The following is a 16,305-nucleotide window of genomic DNA, read 5'->3' on the forward strand; positions in this document are numbered from 1 at the left end:
TGGGCTTGGGGTTCCCCCAATTTGGGGATTTTTGGGGGGCTCTGACCCAACCCTGGGCTCTTCTTTGGGATCCCTTCACCGAGAGCTGTGTCAGGTTTGGGATTTCCCCAATTTAGGGATTTTTGGGGGGCTCTGACTGAACTCTGGGCATTTCTTTGGGATCCCTTCCCCGGGAGCTGTCTCAGGTTTGGGATTCCCCCCAGTTTGGGGATTTTTGGGGGGGTCTGACCCAACTCTGGGCTCTTCTTTGGGATCCCTTCCCTGGAGCTGTGTCAGGTTTGGGATTTCCCCAATTTGGGGATTTTGGGGGGCTCTGACCCAACCCTGGGCTCTTCTTTGGGATCCCTTCCCTGGAGCTGTCTCAGGTTTGGGATTTCCCCCAATTTGGGGATTTTTGGGGGCTCTGACCCAACCCTGGGCTCTTCTTTGGGATCCCATCCCTGGGAGCTGTCTCAGGTTTGGGATTTCCCCAATTTGGGGATTTTTGGGGGGCTCTGACCCAACTCTGGGCTCTTCTTTGGGATCCCTTCCCTGGAGCTGTCTCAGGTTTGGGGTCTCCCCCAATTTGGGGATTTTTGGGGGCTCTGACCCCACCCTGGGCTCTTCTTTGGGATCCCTTCCCTGGAGCTGTCTCAGGCTCGGGTTCCCCCCGGATTTGGGGATTTTTTTGGGGTCCCCCCTAGCAGGGGGCGCGGGGGGGCTCCGGGGGGGGGCTGGCGGGGCTCTCGGGGTTCGGGGGGGCCCCTCGGGGGGGCACCTCGATCACCCGGGGTTTGTCGATGACCCGGGCGCCGCGGGGCCCCTTCTCCACCACGCCCACGATCCAGGCCTGGAGCCCCGGGCCCCGCCCCGGCGCCTTCAGCTCCGCGCAGAACCGGGCGGCCTGGGCGCGGGGGAGAACCACCAGGAGCCCTCCTGAGGGAATAGACGGGAATGTCACCCCAAAAATATCCTAAATACACCCCAAAAATACCCTAAAACCAGCCCAAACACAGCCCAGAACCGGGCGGCCTGGGTGCGGGGGAGCACAACCAGGAGCCCTCCTGAGGGAATAGATGGGAGAATTACACCAAAAATATCCTAAATACAGCCCAAAAATATCCTAAACACACCCCAAAAATATCCCAAACACAGCGCAGAACCGGGCGGCCTGGGCGCGGGGGAGAACCACCAGGAGCCCTCCTGAGGGAATAGAAGGGAATGTCACCCCAAAAATATCCTAAATACACCCCAAAAATACCCTAAATACAGCCCAAACACAGCCCAGAACCGGGCGGCCTGGGCGCGGGGGAGCACAACCAGGAGCCCTCCTGAGGGAATAGATGAGAGAATTACACCAAAAATATCCTAAATACAGCCCAAAAATACCCTAAATACAGCCCAAAAATATCCTAAACACACCCAAAAATATCCCAAACACAGCGCAGAACCGGGCGGCCTGGGCGCGGGGCAGCACCACCAGGAGCCCTCCTGAGGGAATAGATGGGAGAATTACCCCAAAAATATCCTAAATACAGCCCAAAAATATCCTAAATACAGCCCAAAAATATCCTAAATACAGCCCAGAACCGGGCGGCCTGGGCACGGGGGAGAACAACCAGGAGCCCTCCTGGGAATGGATGGGAGAATTACACCAAGAACACCCCAAAAATATCCCAAACACACCCTAAAAATACCCTAAATACAGCCCAAAAATACCCCAAACACAGCCCAGAACCGGGCGGCCTGGGCGCGGGGAGCACAACCAGGAGCCCTCCTGAGGGAATAGATGAGAGAGTTACCCTAAAAACACCCCAAAAATATCCTAAACACACCCTAAAACCAGCCCAAACACAGCGCAGAACCGGGCGGCCTGGGTGCGGGGGAGAACCACCAGGAGCCCTCCTGAGGAAATGGATGGGAGAATTAGCCCAAAAATATCTTAAACACAGCCCAAAACCATCCCAAAAATATCCCAAACACAGCCCAGAACTGGGCGGCCTGGGTGCGGGGGAGCACAACCAGGAGCCCTCCTGGGGGAATGGATGGGAGAATTAGCCCAAAACCAGCCCAAAAATATCCTAAATACAGCCCAAAAATATCCCAAACACAGCGCAGAACCGGGCGGCCTGGGCACGGGGGAGAACCACCAGGAGCCCTCCTGAGAATGAACGGAGAGTTACCCCAAAAACATCCCAAAAACATCCCAAACACAGCCCCAAAACACCCCAGAAATATCCCAAAAACACCCCAAAAATATCCCAAACACAGCTCAGAACCGGGTGGCCTGGGCGCGGGGCAGAACCACCAGGAGCCCCCCAAAGGAACAGGGGAGGGTCACCCCAAAACCACCCCAAAAACAGCCCAAAAACATCCTAAACACAGCCCAAAAACACCCCAAAAACATCCTAAACACACCCCAAAAACATCCCAAAAACACTGAAACACCAAAGACCACCCCAGAACACCCCAAAAATACCCTGAGACACCCCATAACACCCCATAAATGCCCTGCACCCACCCCATAACACCCCAGGATCACCTGCACCCACCCCAAAGCACCCCAAACCCGCAGGCACCCGACCCCATTTATGGGGCTGCCCTGGCCGTGCCTGCAGCAGCGCCTCAATCCCATTTTTAGGATTCCCAATCCCATTCCCAGTGTCCCCAATCCCATTCCCAGCGCCCCAATCCCATTCCTGTGCCCCAATCCCATTCCAGCGCCCCAATCCCATTCCAGTGTCCCCAATCCCATTCCCAGTGTCCCCAATCCCATTCCCAGTGTCCCCAGTCCCATTTTTGGGGTCCCCAGTCCCATTCCCGGTGTCCCCAATCCCGTTTTAGGTGTCCCCAGTCCCGTACCCGATGTCTCCGGGGCCGTGCCCTGCAGCAGCGCCCCCAGTCCCATTCCCATTGTCCCCAGTCCCAGTGTCCCCAGTCCCATTCCCAGTGTCCCCAGTCCTGTTTTTTGGGGTCCCCAATCCCATTCCTGGTGTCCCCAATCCCGTTTTAGGTGTCCCCAGTCCCATACCCGATGTCTCCGAGGCCGTGCCCTGCAGCAGCGCCCCCAGTCCCATTTTTGGTGTCCCCAATCCCATTTTTGGTGTCCCCAGTCCCGTTTTTGGTGTCCCCAATCCCATTTTTGGGGTCTCCAATCCCATTCCCAGTGTCCCCAATCCCATTCTCAGTGTCCCCAATCCCATTTTTGGTGTCCCCAGTCCCATTTTGGGGCCGTACCCGATGTCTCCGGGGCCGTGCCCTGCAGCAGCGCCCCCATTCCCAGTGTCCCCAATCCCATTCCCAGTGTCCCCAATCCCATTCCCGGTGTCCCCAATCCCATTTTTGGTGTCCCCAGTCCCATTCCCAGTGTCCCCAATCCCGTTTCAGGTGTCCCCAGTGCCGTACCCGATGTCTCCGGGGCCGTGCCCTGCAGCAGCGCCCCAATCCCATTCCCCCCAATCCCATTCCCAGTGTCCCCAATCCCATTCCCAGTGTCCCCAATCCCATTCCCAGTGTCCCCAATCCCATTTTTAGGGTCCCCAATCCCGTTTTTGGGGTCCCAATCCCGTTTTTGGGGCCGTACCCGATGTCTCCGGGGCTGTGCCCTGCAGCAGCGCCCCAATCCCATTCCCAGTGCCCCCAGTGCCATTTTTAGGATTCCCAATCCCATTTTTGGTGTCCCCAGTCCCATTTTTGGGGTCCCCAATCCCATTCCCGGTGTCCCCAATCCCATTTTTGGGGTCCCCAATCCCATTCTCAGTGTCCCCAATCCCATTTTTGGGGTCCCAATCCCGTTTTTGGGGCCGTACCCGATGTCTCCGGGGCCGTGCCCTGCAGCAGTGCCCCAATCCCATTCCCAGTGTCCCCAATCCCATTTTTGGGGTCCCAGTCCCATTTTGGGGCCGTACCCGATGTCTCCGGGGCCGTGCCCTGCAGCAGCGCCCCAATCCCATTCCCAGTGTCCCCATTCCCAATGTCCCCAATCCCATTCCAGTGTCCCCAATCCCATTCCCGGTGTCCCCAATCCCATTTTTGGTGTCCCCAGTCCCATTTTGGGGCCGTACCCGATGTCTCCGGGGCCGTGCCCTGCAGCAGCGCCCCCCGGCCCCCGGCAGCGCGGCTCACGGCCGCCATGCAGGCGATGATGGGCAGGTTGTGGATGACGAAGGCCACGTCCAGGCGCTGCTGCTCCGCCAGCGCCCGCGCGTGCCCCAGCACCCCGAAACCTGTCACGTCTGTGGCTGCGTGCGCCCCGAAGGCGCGCATCAGACCCGCAGCTGGGGACAGGGACAGGGACACGGTTAGGGACAGGGACAGGGACAGGGACAGGGACAGGGACAGGGACAGGGTTAGGGACAGGGACAGCATCAGACCCGCAGCTGGGGACAGGGAGGGGACAGCATCAGACCCGCAGCTGGGGACAGGGACAGGGACAGGGACAGGGACAGGGACAGCATCAGACCCGCAGCTGGGGACAGGGACAGGGACAGGGACAGGGACAGGGACAGGGACAGCATCAGCCCCGCAGCTGGGGACAGGGAGGGGACAGGGACAGCTCAGGGACAGGGACATGGTTAGGGACAGGGACAGGGACAGGGACAGGGACAGGGACAGGGACAGCATCAGCCCTGCAGCTGGGGACAGGGACAGGGACAGCTCAGGGACAGGGACAGCTCAGGGACAGGGACAGGGACTGGGACAGGGACAGGGACAGCTCAGGGACAGGGACAGGGACTGGGACAGGGACAGGGTTAGGGACAGGGACAGGGACAGGGACAGGGACAGCTCAGGGGACAGGGACAGGGACAGGGTTAGGGACAGCTCAGGGGACAGGGACAGGGACAGGGACAGGGACAGGGACAGGGACAGCTCAGGGGACAGGGACAGGGACAGGGACAGGGACAGGGACAGGGACTGGGACAGCATCAACCCAGCAGCTGGGGACAGGGACAGGGACAGCTCAGGGACAGGCACAGGGGACAGGGACAGCAGCAGGGACAGGTACAGGGACACCTCACTGCTGGGGACAGGGAGGGGACAGCTCAGAGGACAGGGACAGCCTGAGCCCTGCCATGGGGGACAGGGAGTGGCACAGCTCAAGGGACAGGGACAGCCCTGCCACTGGGGACAGGGACAGGAGGGGTCAGCAGGGACAGGGACTGGGACAGGGACAGCCTGAGCCCTGCCGCTGGGGACAGGGAGGGGACAGCTCAAGGGACAGGGACAGGATGGCTCAGGGGACAGGGACAGCCCTGCCATTGGGGACAGGGACTGGCACAGCTCAAGGGACAGGGACAGGATGGCTCAGGGGACAGGGACAGCCCTGCCATTGGGGACAGGGACTGGCACAGCTCAAGGGACAGGGACAGGATGGCTCAGGGGACAGGGACAGCCCTGCCATTGGGGACAGGGACTGGCACAGCTCAAGGGACAGGGACAGGATGGCTCAGGGGACAGGGACAGGATGGCTCAGGGGACAGGGACAGGAACAGGATGGCTCAGGGGACAGGGACTGGCACAGCTCAAGGGACAGGGACAGCCCAGGGGGAGCAGTGTCACCTCAGAAGGGGGCACAGGGTCACCTCCCATGGATCCCCCTGGGTGTGGGGACATCACAGGGTGGCTTTGGAGACACCTGGCCTGGCCTAGGGACACCCTGCAGTGGCTCTGTGTCCCCAGGAGTGGCTTTGGGTGCCCTGGGGTGGCTCTGGGGACATCTGGGGTGGCTTTAGGGACCCCCCGATGACTTTGGGGCCACCCTGGGATGACTCTGGGGACACCCCTGGTGGCTTTGGGAGCCCCCCTGGGGTGTCCCCCCAGGGTGTCCCCAGTGTTGTCCCCAGTATCCCCAGTGTCCCCTGGGGTGTCCCCAGTGTCCCCCCAGGGTGTCGCCAGTGTCCCCAGTGTTGTCCTCGATGTTCCCAGTGTCCCCCGGGGTGTCCCCAGTGGTGTCCCCAGTATCCCCAGTGTCCCTCAGGGTGTCCCCAGGGTGTCCCCCAGTGGTGTCCCCAGTGTCCCCTGGGGTGTCCCCAGTGTTGTCCCCAGTGTTGTCCCCAGTGTCCCCAGTGTGCCCAGTGTCCCCAGTGTGTCCCCAGTGTTGTCCCCAGTGTTGTCCCCAGTGTGTCCCCAGTGTCCCCCAGGGTGTCCCCAGTGTTGTCCCCAGTGTTGTCCCCAGTGTGTCCCCGGTGTCCCCAGTGGTGTCCCCAGTGTCCCCCAGGGTGTCCCCAGTGTTGTCCCCGGTGTCCCCAGTGGTGTCCCCAGTGTCCCCCAGGGTGTCCCCAGTGTCCCTCAGGGTGTCCCCAGTGTTGTCCCCAGTGTCCCCAGTGGTGTCCCTGGTGTCCCCAGTGTCCCTCAGGGTGTCCCCACTGGTGTCCCCGGTGTGTCCCCAGTGTCGTCCCCGGTGTCCCCAGTGTCCCCAGTGTCCCTCAGGGTGTCCCCAGTGTTGTCCCCAGTGTTGTCCCCAGTGTTGTCCCTGGTGTCCCCAGTGTGTCCCCGGTGTCCCCAGTGTCCCCAGTGGTGTTCCCAGTGTCCCCCAGTGTTGTCCCCAGTGTCCCCAGTGTGTCCCCGGTGTCCCCAGTGTTGTCCCCGGTGTCCCCAGTGTGTCCCCAGTGTTGTCCCCAGTGTTGTCCCCAGTGTCCCCAGTGTGTCCCCGGTGTCCCCAGTGTTGTCCCCGGTGTCCCCAGTGTGTCCCCAGTGTTGTCCCCAGTGTTGTCCCCGGTGTCCCCGGTGTTGTCCCCAGTGTCCCCAGTGTGTCCCCGGTGTCCCCAGTGTTGTCCCCGGTGTCCCCAGTGTTGTCCCCAGTGTGTCCCCAGTGGTGTCCCCAGTGTTGTCCCCGGTGTCCCCAGTGTGTCCCCAGTGTGTCCCCAGTGTCCCCAGTGTCCCCAGTGTCCCTCACCGGTGCGGTTCAGGGTGGCCATGCTGGCCACAGCCTCCTGGTACGCCAGCTCCACCTCTTCACGCGTCACCACCAGCTTGATCTTGTTCCAGCGCTCGGGCTGCGGGGACAGCGGGGACAGTGTGGGGACAGTGTGGGGACAGTGCCAGGGACAGGGTCAGGGACACCATGGGGACAGTGGGGACAGCGTGGGGACAGTGCCAGGGACAGGGTCAGGGACAGCGGGGACAGCGTGGGGACAATGCCAGGGACACCCAGTGGGGACAGCCTGGGGAAAGGGTCAGGGACAGTGGGGACAGAGGGGGACACCATGGGGACAGCATTAAGGACACAGAGGGGACAGGGGACAGGGTCAGAGACAGTGGGGACAGCAGGGACAGGGTCAGGGACACCATGGGGACAGCGTCAGGGACAGCAGGGACACTATGGGGACAGTGTCAGGAGCAGTAGGGGACAGGGTCAGGGACATTGAGGGTACACCCTGGGGACACCCTGGGGACACCCTGGGGACAGCCCCGCGGTGCTCAGGGCCCCTGTGGGGACACCAGGGGTGGCTCAGGGACTGCCAGGGGGGGGCTCCATCCCTTCAGGGACATCGGGGGTGGCTTTGGAGTGCCCTGGGGACACCTCAGGGGGGTTCCAGTCCCATTGTGGCTCCTCCTGGGGACACCTGGGTGTGTGCAGACCCGTCTGAGGTGGCCCTGGGGACACAGGGCTGGCTCTGTCCCCCCGGTGTCACTCACCATGTCCAGCCACTGGTGGGCGGTGACAGCCATGTGTGTCCCCAGGGGCTTGGTCAGCACCAGCACGTCCCCAGGCACGGCACTGTCCGGCCTGGGCGGGGCTGGCGTCAGCGTGGGACACGCCCTGGGCCTGCCCCCGTGTCCCCAAACCCCGCCCCCATGTCCATAAACCCCACCCATGTTTGTAAACCCCGCCCCCTTCCCCAAACCCCACCCCCATGTCCCCAAACCCCGCCCCCATGTCCATAAACCCCACCCATGTTTGTAAGCCCCGCCCCCTTCCCCCAACCCCACCCCCATGTCCCCAAACCCCGCCCCCATGTCCCCAAACCCCGCCCTCATGTCCCCACCACACCAATGATTGACAGGTATCAGTGGCCCCGCCCACCACACCGATGATTGACAGGAGACATTGGCCCCACCCACCACACCAATGATTGACAGGAGACATTGGCCCCACCCACCACACAATGATTGACAGGAGAGAATGGCCCCTCCCACCCCACCATGATTGACATGTGGCAGTGGCCCCTCCCACCACACCATGATTGACAGGCAGAAGTGGCCACACCCACTACACCAATGATTGACAGGAGAGAGTGACCCCTCCCACCACACTATGATTGACATGTGGCAGTGCCCCCGCCCACCACACCATGATTGACAGGAGACAGTGGCCACACCCACCACACCCATGATTGACAGGAAACAGTGGTCCCACCCACCACACTATGATTGACATGTGGCAGTGTCCCCACCCACCACACCATGATTGATAGACCATGGTCCCACCCACCACGCCATGATTGACAGACCATGGTCCCACCCACCCCACCATGATTGACAGGCCACGGCCCCGCCCCCGGCTCACATGATGAACTCGCTGGATTGGCAGACGGCGGTGGCCACGCCCCCCACGATGACCCAGGGGTTCAGCACCGTCTGTCCCCCGGTCACCGACGTCCCCCCGTCCTCGGCCGCGTCCCGGAAGCCCTGGATGATCAGCGGCATCACCTTGTCCCTCTCCTGGGGGGACACGGGCGAGAGGCACTGTCACCCCCTGGGTCACTGTCACAACCACAGTGTCACTGTCACAACCACAGTGTCCCCTGACACCACCCACAGTGGCACTGTCACCCCGGTCACTGTCACCCCCTGTGTGCCCTGACACCACCCACAGTGTCACTGTCACCCCAGTCACTGTCACCCTGGGCCACTGTCACCCTGGGTCACTGTCACCCCCTGGGTCACTGTCACAACCACAGTGTCCCCTGACACCACCCACAGTGGCACTGTCACCACGGTCACTGTCACCCCCTGTGTGCCCTGACACCACCCACAGTTCACTGTCACCCTGGGTCACTGTCACCATGGTCACTGTCACCCCCTGGGTCACTGTCACAACCACAGTGTCCCCTGACACCACCCACAGTGGCACTGTCACCACGGTCACTGTCACCCCCTGTGTGCCCTGACACCACCCACAGTTCACTGCCACCCTGGGTCACTGTCACCATGGTCACTGTCACCTCCCGGTCACTGTCACCCTGGGTCACTGTCACCCCCTGGGTCACTGTCACAACCACAGTGTCCCCTGACACCACCCACAGTGTCACTGTCACCCCCCGGTCACTGCCACCCCAGTCACTGTCACCCCGGTCACTGCCACCCCCTCTGTGTCCCCTGAAACCACCCCTGGTCACTGTCACCCCCAGTGTCCCCTGAAACCACCCCTGGTCACTGTCACCCCCTGTGTCCCTGTCAACCCCCCACTGTCCCTGTCATCCTCTCAGTGTCCTTGTCACCCTGTGTCCCCTGTCACCCCTCCATGTCCCTGTGTCCCTGTCCCCCCCTCACTCAGCAGCGCCAGGACATTGTCACACTCTGTCACACCCAGGCTGTGTCCCTGTGTCCCCCATGTCCCTGTGTCCCCCCTGTGTCCCCCCATGTCCCCTGTCCCTGTCCCCTCCTCGCTCAGCAGCACCAGGACATTGTCACCCCCAGGCTGTGTCCCCCCCATGTCCCTGTGTCCCCCTGTCCCCATGTCCCCGTGTCCCCCTGTGGCTGTCACCTCGTCGCTCATGCGCTGGCTGACGCTCAGCAGCGCCAGGACATTGTCACACCCCCGGTGTCCCTGTGTCCCTCCTGTGTCCCCCCCTGTCCCTGTCCCCTCCTCGCTCAGCAGCACCAGGACATTGCCACCCCCAGGCTGTGTCCCTGTGTCCCCCCATGTCCCTGTGTCCCTCCTGTGTCCCCCCCGTGTCCCCCTGTGGCTGTCACCTCGTCGCTCATGCGCTGGCTGATACTCAGCAGCACCAGGACATTGTCACACTCTGTCACCCCCAGGCTGTGTCCCTGTGTCCCCCATGTCCCCATGGCTGTCACCTCGTCGCTCATGCGCTGGCTGACGCTCAGCAGCATCAGGACATTGTCACACTCTGTCACCCCCAGGCTGTGTCCCCCCATGTCCCCATGTCCCCCTGGCTGTCACCTCGTCGTTCCTGCGCTGGCTGACGCTCAGCAGCACCAGGACATTGTCACACTCTGTCACCCCCAGGCTGTGTCCCAGTGTCCCCCCCATGTCCCTGTGTCCCTCCTGTGTCCCTGTGTCCCCCCTGTGTCCCCCCATGTCCCCGTGTCCCCCTGTGGCTGTCACCTCGTCGCTCATGCGCTGGCTGACACTCAGCAGCATCAGGACATTGTCACACTCTGTCACCCCCATGTCCCTGTGTCCCCCCCATGTCCCCCTGGCTGTCACCTCGTCGCTCATGCGCTGGCTGATACTCAGCAGCACCAGGACATTGTCACACTCTGTCACCCCCAGGCTGTGTCCCTATGTCCCTCCTGTGTCCCCCCCTGTCCCTGTCCCCTCCTCGCTCAGCAGCACCAGGACGCTGTCACCCCCAGGCTGTGTCCCCCCATGTCCCCATGTCCCCCTGGCTGTCACCTCGTCGCTCATGCGCTGGCTGACGCTCAGCAGCACCAGGACATTGTCACACCCAGGCTGTGTCCCTGTGTCCCCCCATGTCCCCATGTCTGTCACCTCGTCGCTCATGCGCTGGCTGACGCTCAGCAGCACCAGGACATTGTCACCCCCAGGTTGTGTCCCTGTGTCCCCCCTGTGTCCCCCCATGTCCCTGTGTCCCCCCGTGTGCCCTTGTCCCCATCACCTCGTCGCTCATGCGCTGGCTGACGCTCAGCAGCACCAGGACATTGTCACACTCTGTCACCCCCAGGTTGTGTCCCTGTGTCCCCCCCATGTCCCCCCATGTCCCCCTGTCCCTGTCACCTCATCGCTCATGCGCTGGCTGATGCTCAGCAGCATCAGGACATTGTCACCCCCATGTCCCTGTGTCACCCCCATGTCCCCCCATGTCCCCGTGTCCCCCTGTGGCTGTCACCTCGTCGCTCATGCGCTGGCTGACGCTCAGCAGCATCAGGACATTGTCACACCCCCAGTGTCCCTGTGTCCCCCCCACGTCCCCCCATGTCCCCAAGGCTGTCACCTCGTCGCTCATGCGCTGGCTGACGCTCAGCAGCATCAGGACATTGTCACACCCAGGCTGTGTCCCCCCCATGTCCCCCCTGGCTGTCACCTCGTCGTTTAGCAGCACCAAGGCATTGTCACACCCAGGCTGTGTCCCTGTGTCCCCCCATGTCCCCTGTCCCTGTCCCCTCCTCGCTCAGCAGCACCAGGACGCTGTCACCCCCAGGCTGTGTCCCTGTGTCCCCCCATGTCCCCATGTCCCCATGTCCCTGTCACCTCGTCGCTCATGCGCTGGCTGACGCTCAGCAGCATCAGGACATTGTCACACTCTGTCACCCCCATGGCGTACAGGTCACTCAGCACGTTGGCACAGGCGATGCGGCCCTGCAGGGGACAGGGGGCTGGGGGCTCCAGGACAGCACTGGGGGGCCCAAAATGGGATTGGGGGGGCCCAAAATGGGATTGGGGGGGTTCAGGACAGGACTGGGGGGCCCAAAATGGGATTGGGGGGCCCAGAATGGGACTGGGGGGGGTCTAGGACAGGACTGGGGGGCCCAAAATGGGATTGGGGAGGACCCAAAATGGGATTGGGGCACCCAAAATGGGATTGGGGGAGCCAGAATGGGATTGGGGGGGCCCAAAATGGGATTGGGGAGCCCAAAATGGTGTTTGGGGGATCCAGGAGAGGACTGGAGGGCTCAAAAGAGGGGTTGGGGGGCCCCAGGTGGGATTTGGGGGGGTCCAGGACAGGATTGGGGGACCCAGAATGGGATTGGGGGGGGCCCAAAATGGGATTGGGGGGCCCAGGACAGGATTGGGGGGCCCAAAATGGGATTGGGGGGCCCAGGACAGGATTGGGGGGCCCAAAATCGGATTTGGGGGGCCCAAAATGGGATTGGGGGGATCAGGGATGGGATTGGAGGCCCAAAATGGGATTGGGGAGTCCAAAATGGGATTGGGGAGGACCCAAAATGGGATTGGGGAGGACCCAAAATGGGATTTGGAGGGCTCCAGGACAGGACTGGGGGGCCCAAAATGGGATTTGGGGGATCAGGGATGGGACTGGGGAGCCCAAAATGGGGTTGGGGCACCCAAAATGGGATTGGGGGGCCTAAAATGGGATTGGGGGGGTCTAAGACAGGACTGGGGGCCCAAAATGGCATTGGGGGGGGACCCAAAATGGAATTGGGGAGCCCAAAATGGAATTGGGGAGCCCAAAATGGGATTGGGGCACCCAAAATGGGATTGGAGGGGTCTAGGACAGGATTGGGGGGCCCAAAATGGGATTTGGGGGGCCCAAAATGGGATTGGGGGGCCCAGAATGGGATTGGGGGGAGCCCAAAATGGGATTGGGGGGCCCAAAATGGGATTGAGGGGAGCCCAAAATGGGATTGGGGGGGCCAGAATGGGATTTAGGGGGGTCCAAAATGGTATTGGGGGGGTCCAGGACAGGACTGGGGGGCCCTGATGGTGTTTGGGGGGGGTCCAGGACAGGAATGGGGGCCCAGAATGGGATTGGGGGGCCCAAAATGGGATTGGGGGGGCCAGAATGGGATTGGGGCACCCAAAATGGGATTGGGGTGAGCCCAAAATGGGATTGGGGGGCCCAAAATGGGGTTTGGGGGGGTCCAAGGTGGAGTTTGGGGGCCTTGGGATCAAATTTGTGGGGGTGTGAAAGGGATTTGGGGGCCCTGGGGGGATTTGGGGTGCCCAGGGTAGGACTGGGGGGTTCTGAGTGGATTTGGGGTGCCCGGGGTGGGATTGGGGGGGTCCCCAGGGTGGGATTTGGGGTTTCCCAAGGGTCCTGATGAGGGCTGGGGGATCCCTGGGGCTGATTTTGGGGTGCAGGAGGGGATTATGGGGTCCCAGGGATGTTTTGGGGTGCCAGGGGGCATTTCTGGGGTGTTTTGGGGGTGCAGGAGGCATTTCTGGGGTCCCAGAAAGGTTTTTGGGGTCCCAGGGGTATCTCTGAGGGTTTTTCGGGTCCCATAGGGTATTTCTGGGGGTTTTTGGGGTCCCAGGGGTATCTCTGGGGTTTTTGGGGTCCCAGGGGTATCTCTGGGGTTTTTGGGGTCCCAGGGGTATCTCTGGGGTCCCAGGGGTATCTCTGGGTGTTTCTGGGGTCCCAGGGTGTATCTCTGGGGTCCCAGGGGTATCTCTGGGTGTTTTTGGGGTCCCAGGTGTATCTCTGGGTGTTTTTGGGGTCCCAGGGGTATCTCTGGGGTCCCAGGGGTATCTCTGGGGTTTTTGGGGTGCCAGGGGTATCTCTGGGTGTTTTTGGGGTCCCAGGTGTATCTCTGGGGTCCCAGGGGTATCTCTGGGTGTTTCTGGGGTACCATCATGTAGGGGTCATCGATGATGGGGTAGAAGAAGTCCGTGGTCTGCACCAGCGAGAGCCCCCCGTGCCTCAGGGGGATCACACACGAGTCCAGGCCAATGCCTGCGGGCACAGGGGGCACTGAGAGACCAGGGGGGCACAGGGGGGCACCAGGGGGGCACCCAGAGCTCAGGGGGGCACTGAGAGACCAGGGGGGCACCAGGGGGGCACCAGGGGGGCACAGGGGGGCACTGAGAGACCATGGGGGGCACTGAGAGACCAGGGGGCACCAGGGGGCACCAGGGGGGCACTGAGAGACCAGGGGGGCACCAGGGGGCACCAGGGGGGCACAGGGGGCACTGAGAGACCAGGGGGGCACTGAGAGACCAGGGGGCACTGAGAGACCATGGGGGCACAGGGGGGCACTGAGAGACCAGGGGGGCATCAGGGGGCACTGAGAGACCAGGGGGGCACTGAGAAACCAGGGGGGCACCAGGGGGGCACAGGGGGCACTGAGAGACCAGGGGGGCACCAGGGGGGCACCAGGGGGGCACAGGGGGCACTGAGAGACCAGGGGGGCACCAGGGGGGCACTGAGAGACCATGGGGGCACCCAGAGCTCAGGGGGGGCACTGAGCGACCATGGGGGGCACTGAGCGCTCGGGGGGGGCATTAAGGCCATCATGGGGGGCACAAGGGGGGCACAGAGCCATCAGGGGGGGCACTGAGTCTGTCCTGGGGGCACAGAGCCCCTCAGAGGGGGCACAAGGGGGGCACTGAGCCCATCATGGGGGCACTGAGCCCATCATAGGGGGCACAGGTGGGGCACCAAGGCCATCAGGGAGGCACTGAGCACTCAGGGGGGGCACCAAGCACTTATGGGGGGCACTGAGCCCATCACGAGTGGGGCATTGGGCCCTTGGGGCAGGCACTGAACCCATCATAGGGGGCACAAGGGGGGCACTGAGCCCATCAGGGGGGCACCAAGCCCATCACAGGGGGCACAAAGGGGGCACTGAGCCCATCGGGGGGGCCATGACGGGGGCATTGGGCCCTCAGGGCAGGCACTGAACCCATCATGGGGGGCACAAGGGGGGCACTGAGCCCTCAGAGGGGCATGAGTGGGGCATTGGGCCCTCGGGGTGGGCACTGAACCCGTCACAGGGGGCACAAGGGGGGCACTGAGCCCATCATGGGGGGCACCAAGCACTTATGGGGGACACTGAGCCCATCATGGGGGGCACAAGGGGGGCACAGAGCCCATCGGGGGGGGCACTGAGCCTATCATGGGGGGCATGAGTGGGGCATTGGGCCCTCAGGGCAGGCACTGAACCCATCACAGGGGGCACAAGGAGGGCACTGAGCTCATCACGGGGGGCACGAGGGGGGCACGGAGCCCCCGCCGGGGGTGGGGCACGCAGGGACGGGGCCGATCCGGATGGGGCCGGAACGCGGATCCTGTCGGGAGGGGGGACCCGGACCCGGGGGGCCACGCCCCTCCCCTGTCCCCTCCCCCCTCCCCTCCCCTCCCCTCCCCTCCCCTCCCCTCCCGCCCTTTGCCCCCTCCCGCTCTCACCAGGTCACCTTTGCACCGTGCCCCCCCCACGGGCCCGAAACACCCGGGTCTGAACCCTGAGCCCCCCAAACCCCTCAGCGCCCCCTCACAGGGCTCCCCCAAACCCCTCAGCACCCCCGAGCCCGCCTGGCTCCTCCTGAGCCCCCCCAAACTCCTCAGTGCCCCCTCACAGGGCTCCCCCAAACCCCTCAGCACCCCCGAGCCCGCCCGGAGCCCCCCAAACTCCTCAGTGCCCCCTCACAGGGCTCCCCCAAACCCCTCAGTGCCCCCGAGCCCTCCTGGCTTCTCCTGAACCCCCTGAAAGCCCCAAACAGCCCCAAACCCCTCAGCGCCCCCTCCGAGGGCTCCCCCAAACCCCTCAGCACCCCCGAGCCCGCCCGGAGCTCCCCGGGCTCCTCCTGAGCCCCCCAAACCCCTCAGCTCCCCCGCCATGGGCCCTGAGCCCGCCCGGAGCCCCCCTGGCTCCTCCTGAGCCCCCAAAGTCGCTCCGTGCCCTCTCCGAGAGCTCCCCCAAACCCCTGAGAACCCTCAGTGCCCCCGAGCCCAGCCAGAGCCCTCCTGGTTCCCCATGAGCCCCCCAAACCCCTCAGCGCCCCCTCTGAGGGCTCCCCCAAAGCCCTCAGCGCCCCCGAGCCCAGCCAGAGCCCTCCTGGCTCCCCCAAGCCCCCCGTCTGAGGGCTCCCCAAGCCCCTCAGGCTCCCTCAGCCGCACCCCCGGGTTCCCCCCAGAGCCCCCGGGCCCCTGCAGCCCCCCCGGGCTCTCCCCACTCTCACCCAGCGCCGGGGCCCCGCCGCTCTCCGCTTCCTGCCCTTCCCCTCCGCCTCCTCCTCCCGGGCGCTGCCCTTCCAGTCCCGCCAGGAGCTTGAGCAGCGTCTCCTGCGGGACTTTGCAGCCTCAGCCGCGCAGTTCGCCGTAGGCCGTGAGGCGCCAGGCCGGGTCCAGCCCCAGCGCCGCGGGGTCCCAGCGCCGCGACCCGCCCGCCACCGCCGCCATCTTGGAATGCACGGGCCCGCCGAGCGCCGCCGCTGCCGATTGGCTGCGGGCCTGCCGCCAGCCGGCGCTGATTGGGCGAGCCGTGAGGGAGGCGGGCGCGGATTGGTGGGTTTGGAGAGGGAGGAGGTGGTGCGAGTGCTGGGCGGGGCCTAATGGGGGTGTGAGAGGTGAGGAGAGCGGCGATTGGTCTGTGGGCGAAGGAGGCGCGGCTCACCTGAGAGAGGAGGAAACAGCGCGAATCGGCGGCGGGAAGCGCGCGAGGCGAGCGCTGATTGGTCAGACTGGCCGAGAAGGCGGGGCGCCGTGCGAAAGTGCG

At 63.7% G+C, this 16,305-nt stretch overlaps 1 pseudogene across 1 annotated transcript; it reads right to left on the reverse strand.

The window, feature by feature from the left end:
- Positions 1 to 183: 183 nt before the first annotated feature.
- On the reverse strand, positions 184 to 16,011 carry LOC129134533 (selenide, water dikinase 2-like; annotated as a pseudogene). Its single transcript, XR_013180235.1, has 8 exons — positions 15,770 to 16,011; positions 13,441 to 13,544; positions 11,381 to 11,488; positions 8,489 to 8,643; positions 7,618 to 7,708; positions 6,875 to 6,974; positions 4,044 to 4,256; positions 184 to 915 (listed from the first exon to the last, which is right to left on the reverse strand). The product of XR_013180235.1 is annotated as a selenide, water dikinase 2-like (transcript).
- Positions 16,012 to 16,305: the final 294 nt, after the last annotated feature.

This window comes from Agelaius phoeniceus, chromosome 38 (genome assembly GCF_051311805.1).
Source record: "Agelaius phoeniceus isolate bAgePho1 chromosome 38, bAgePho1.hap1, whole genome shotgun sequence".
NCBI lineage: Eukaryota > Metazoa > Chordata > Aves > Passeriformes > Icteridae > Agelaius > Agelaius phoeniceus.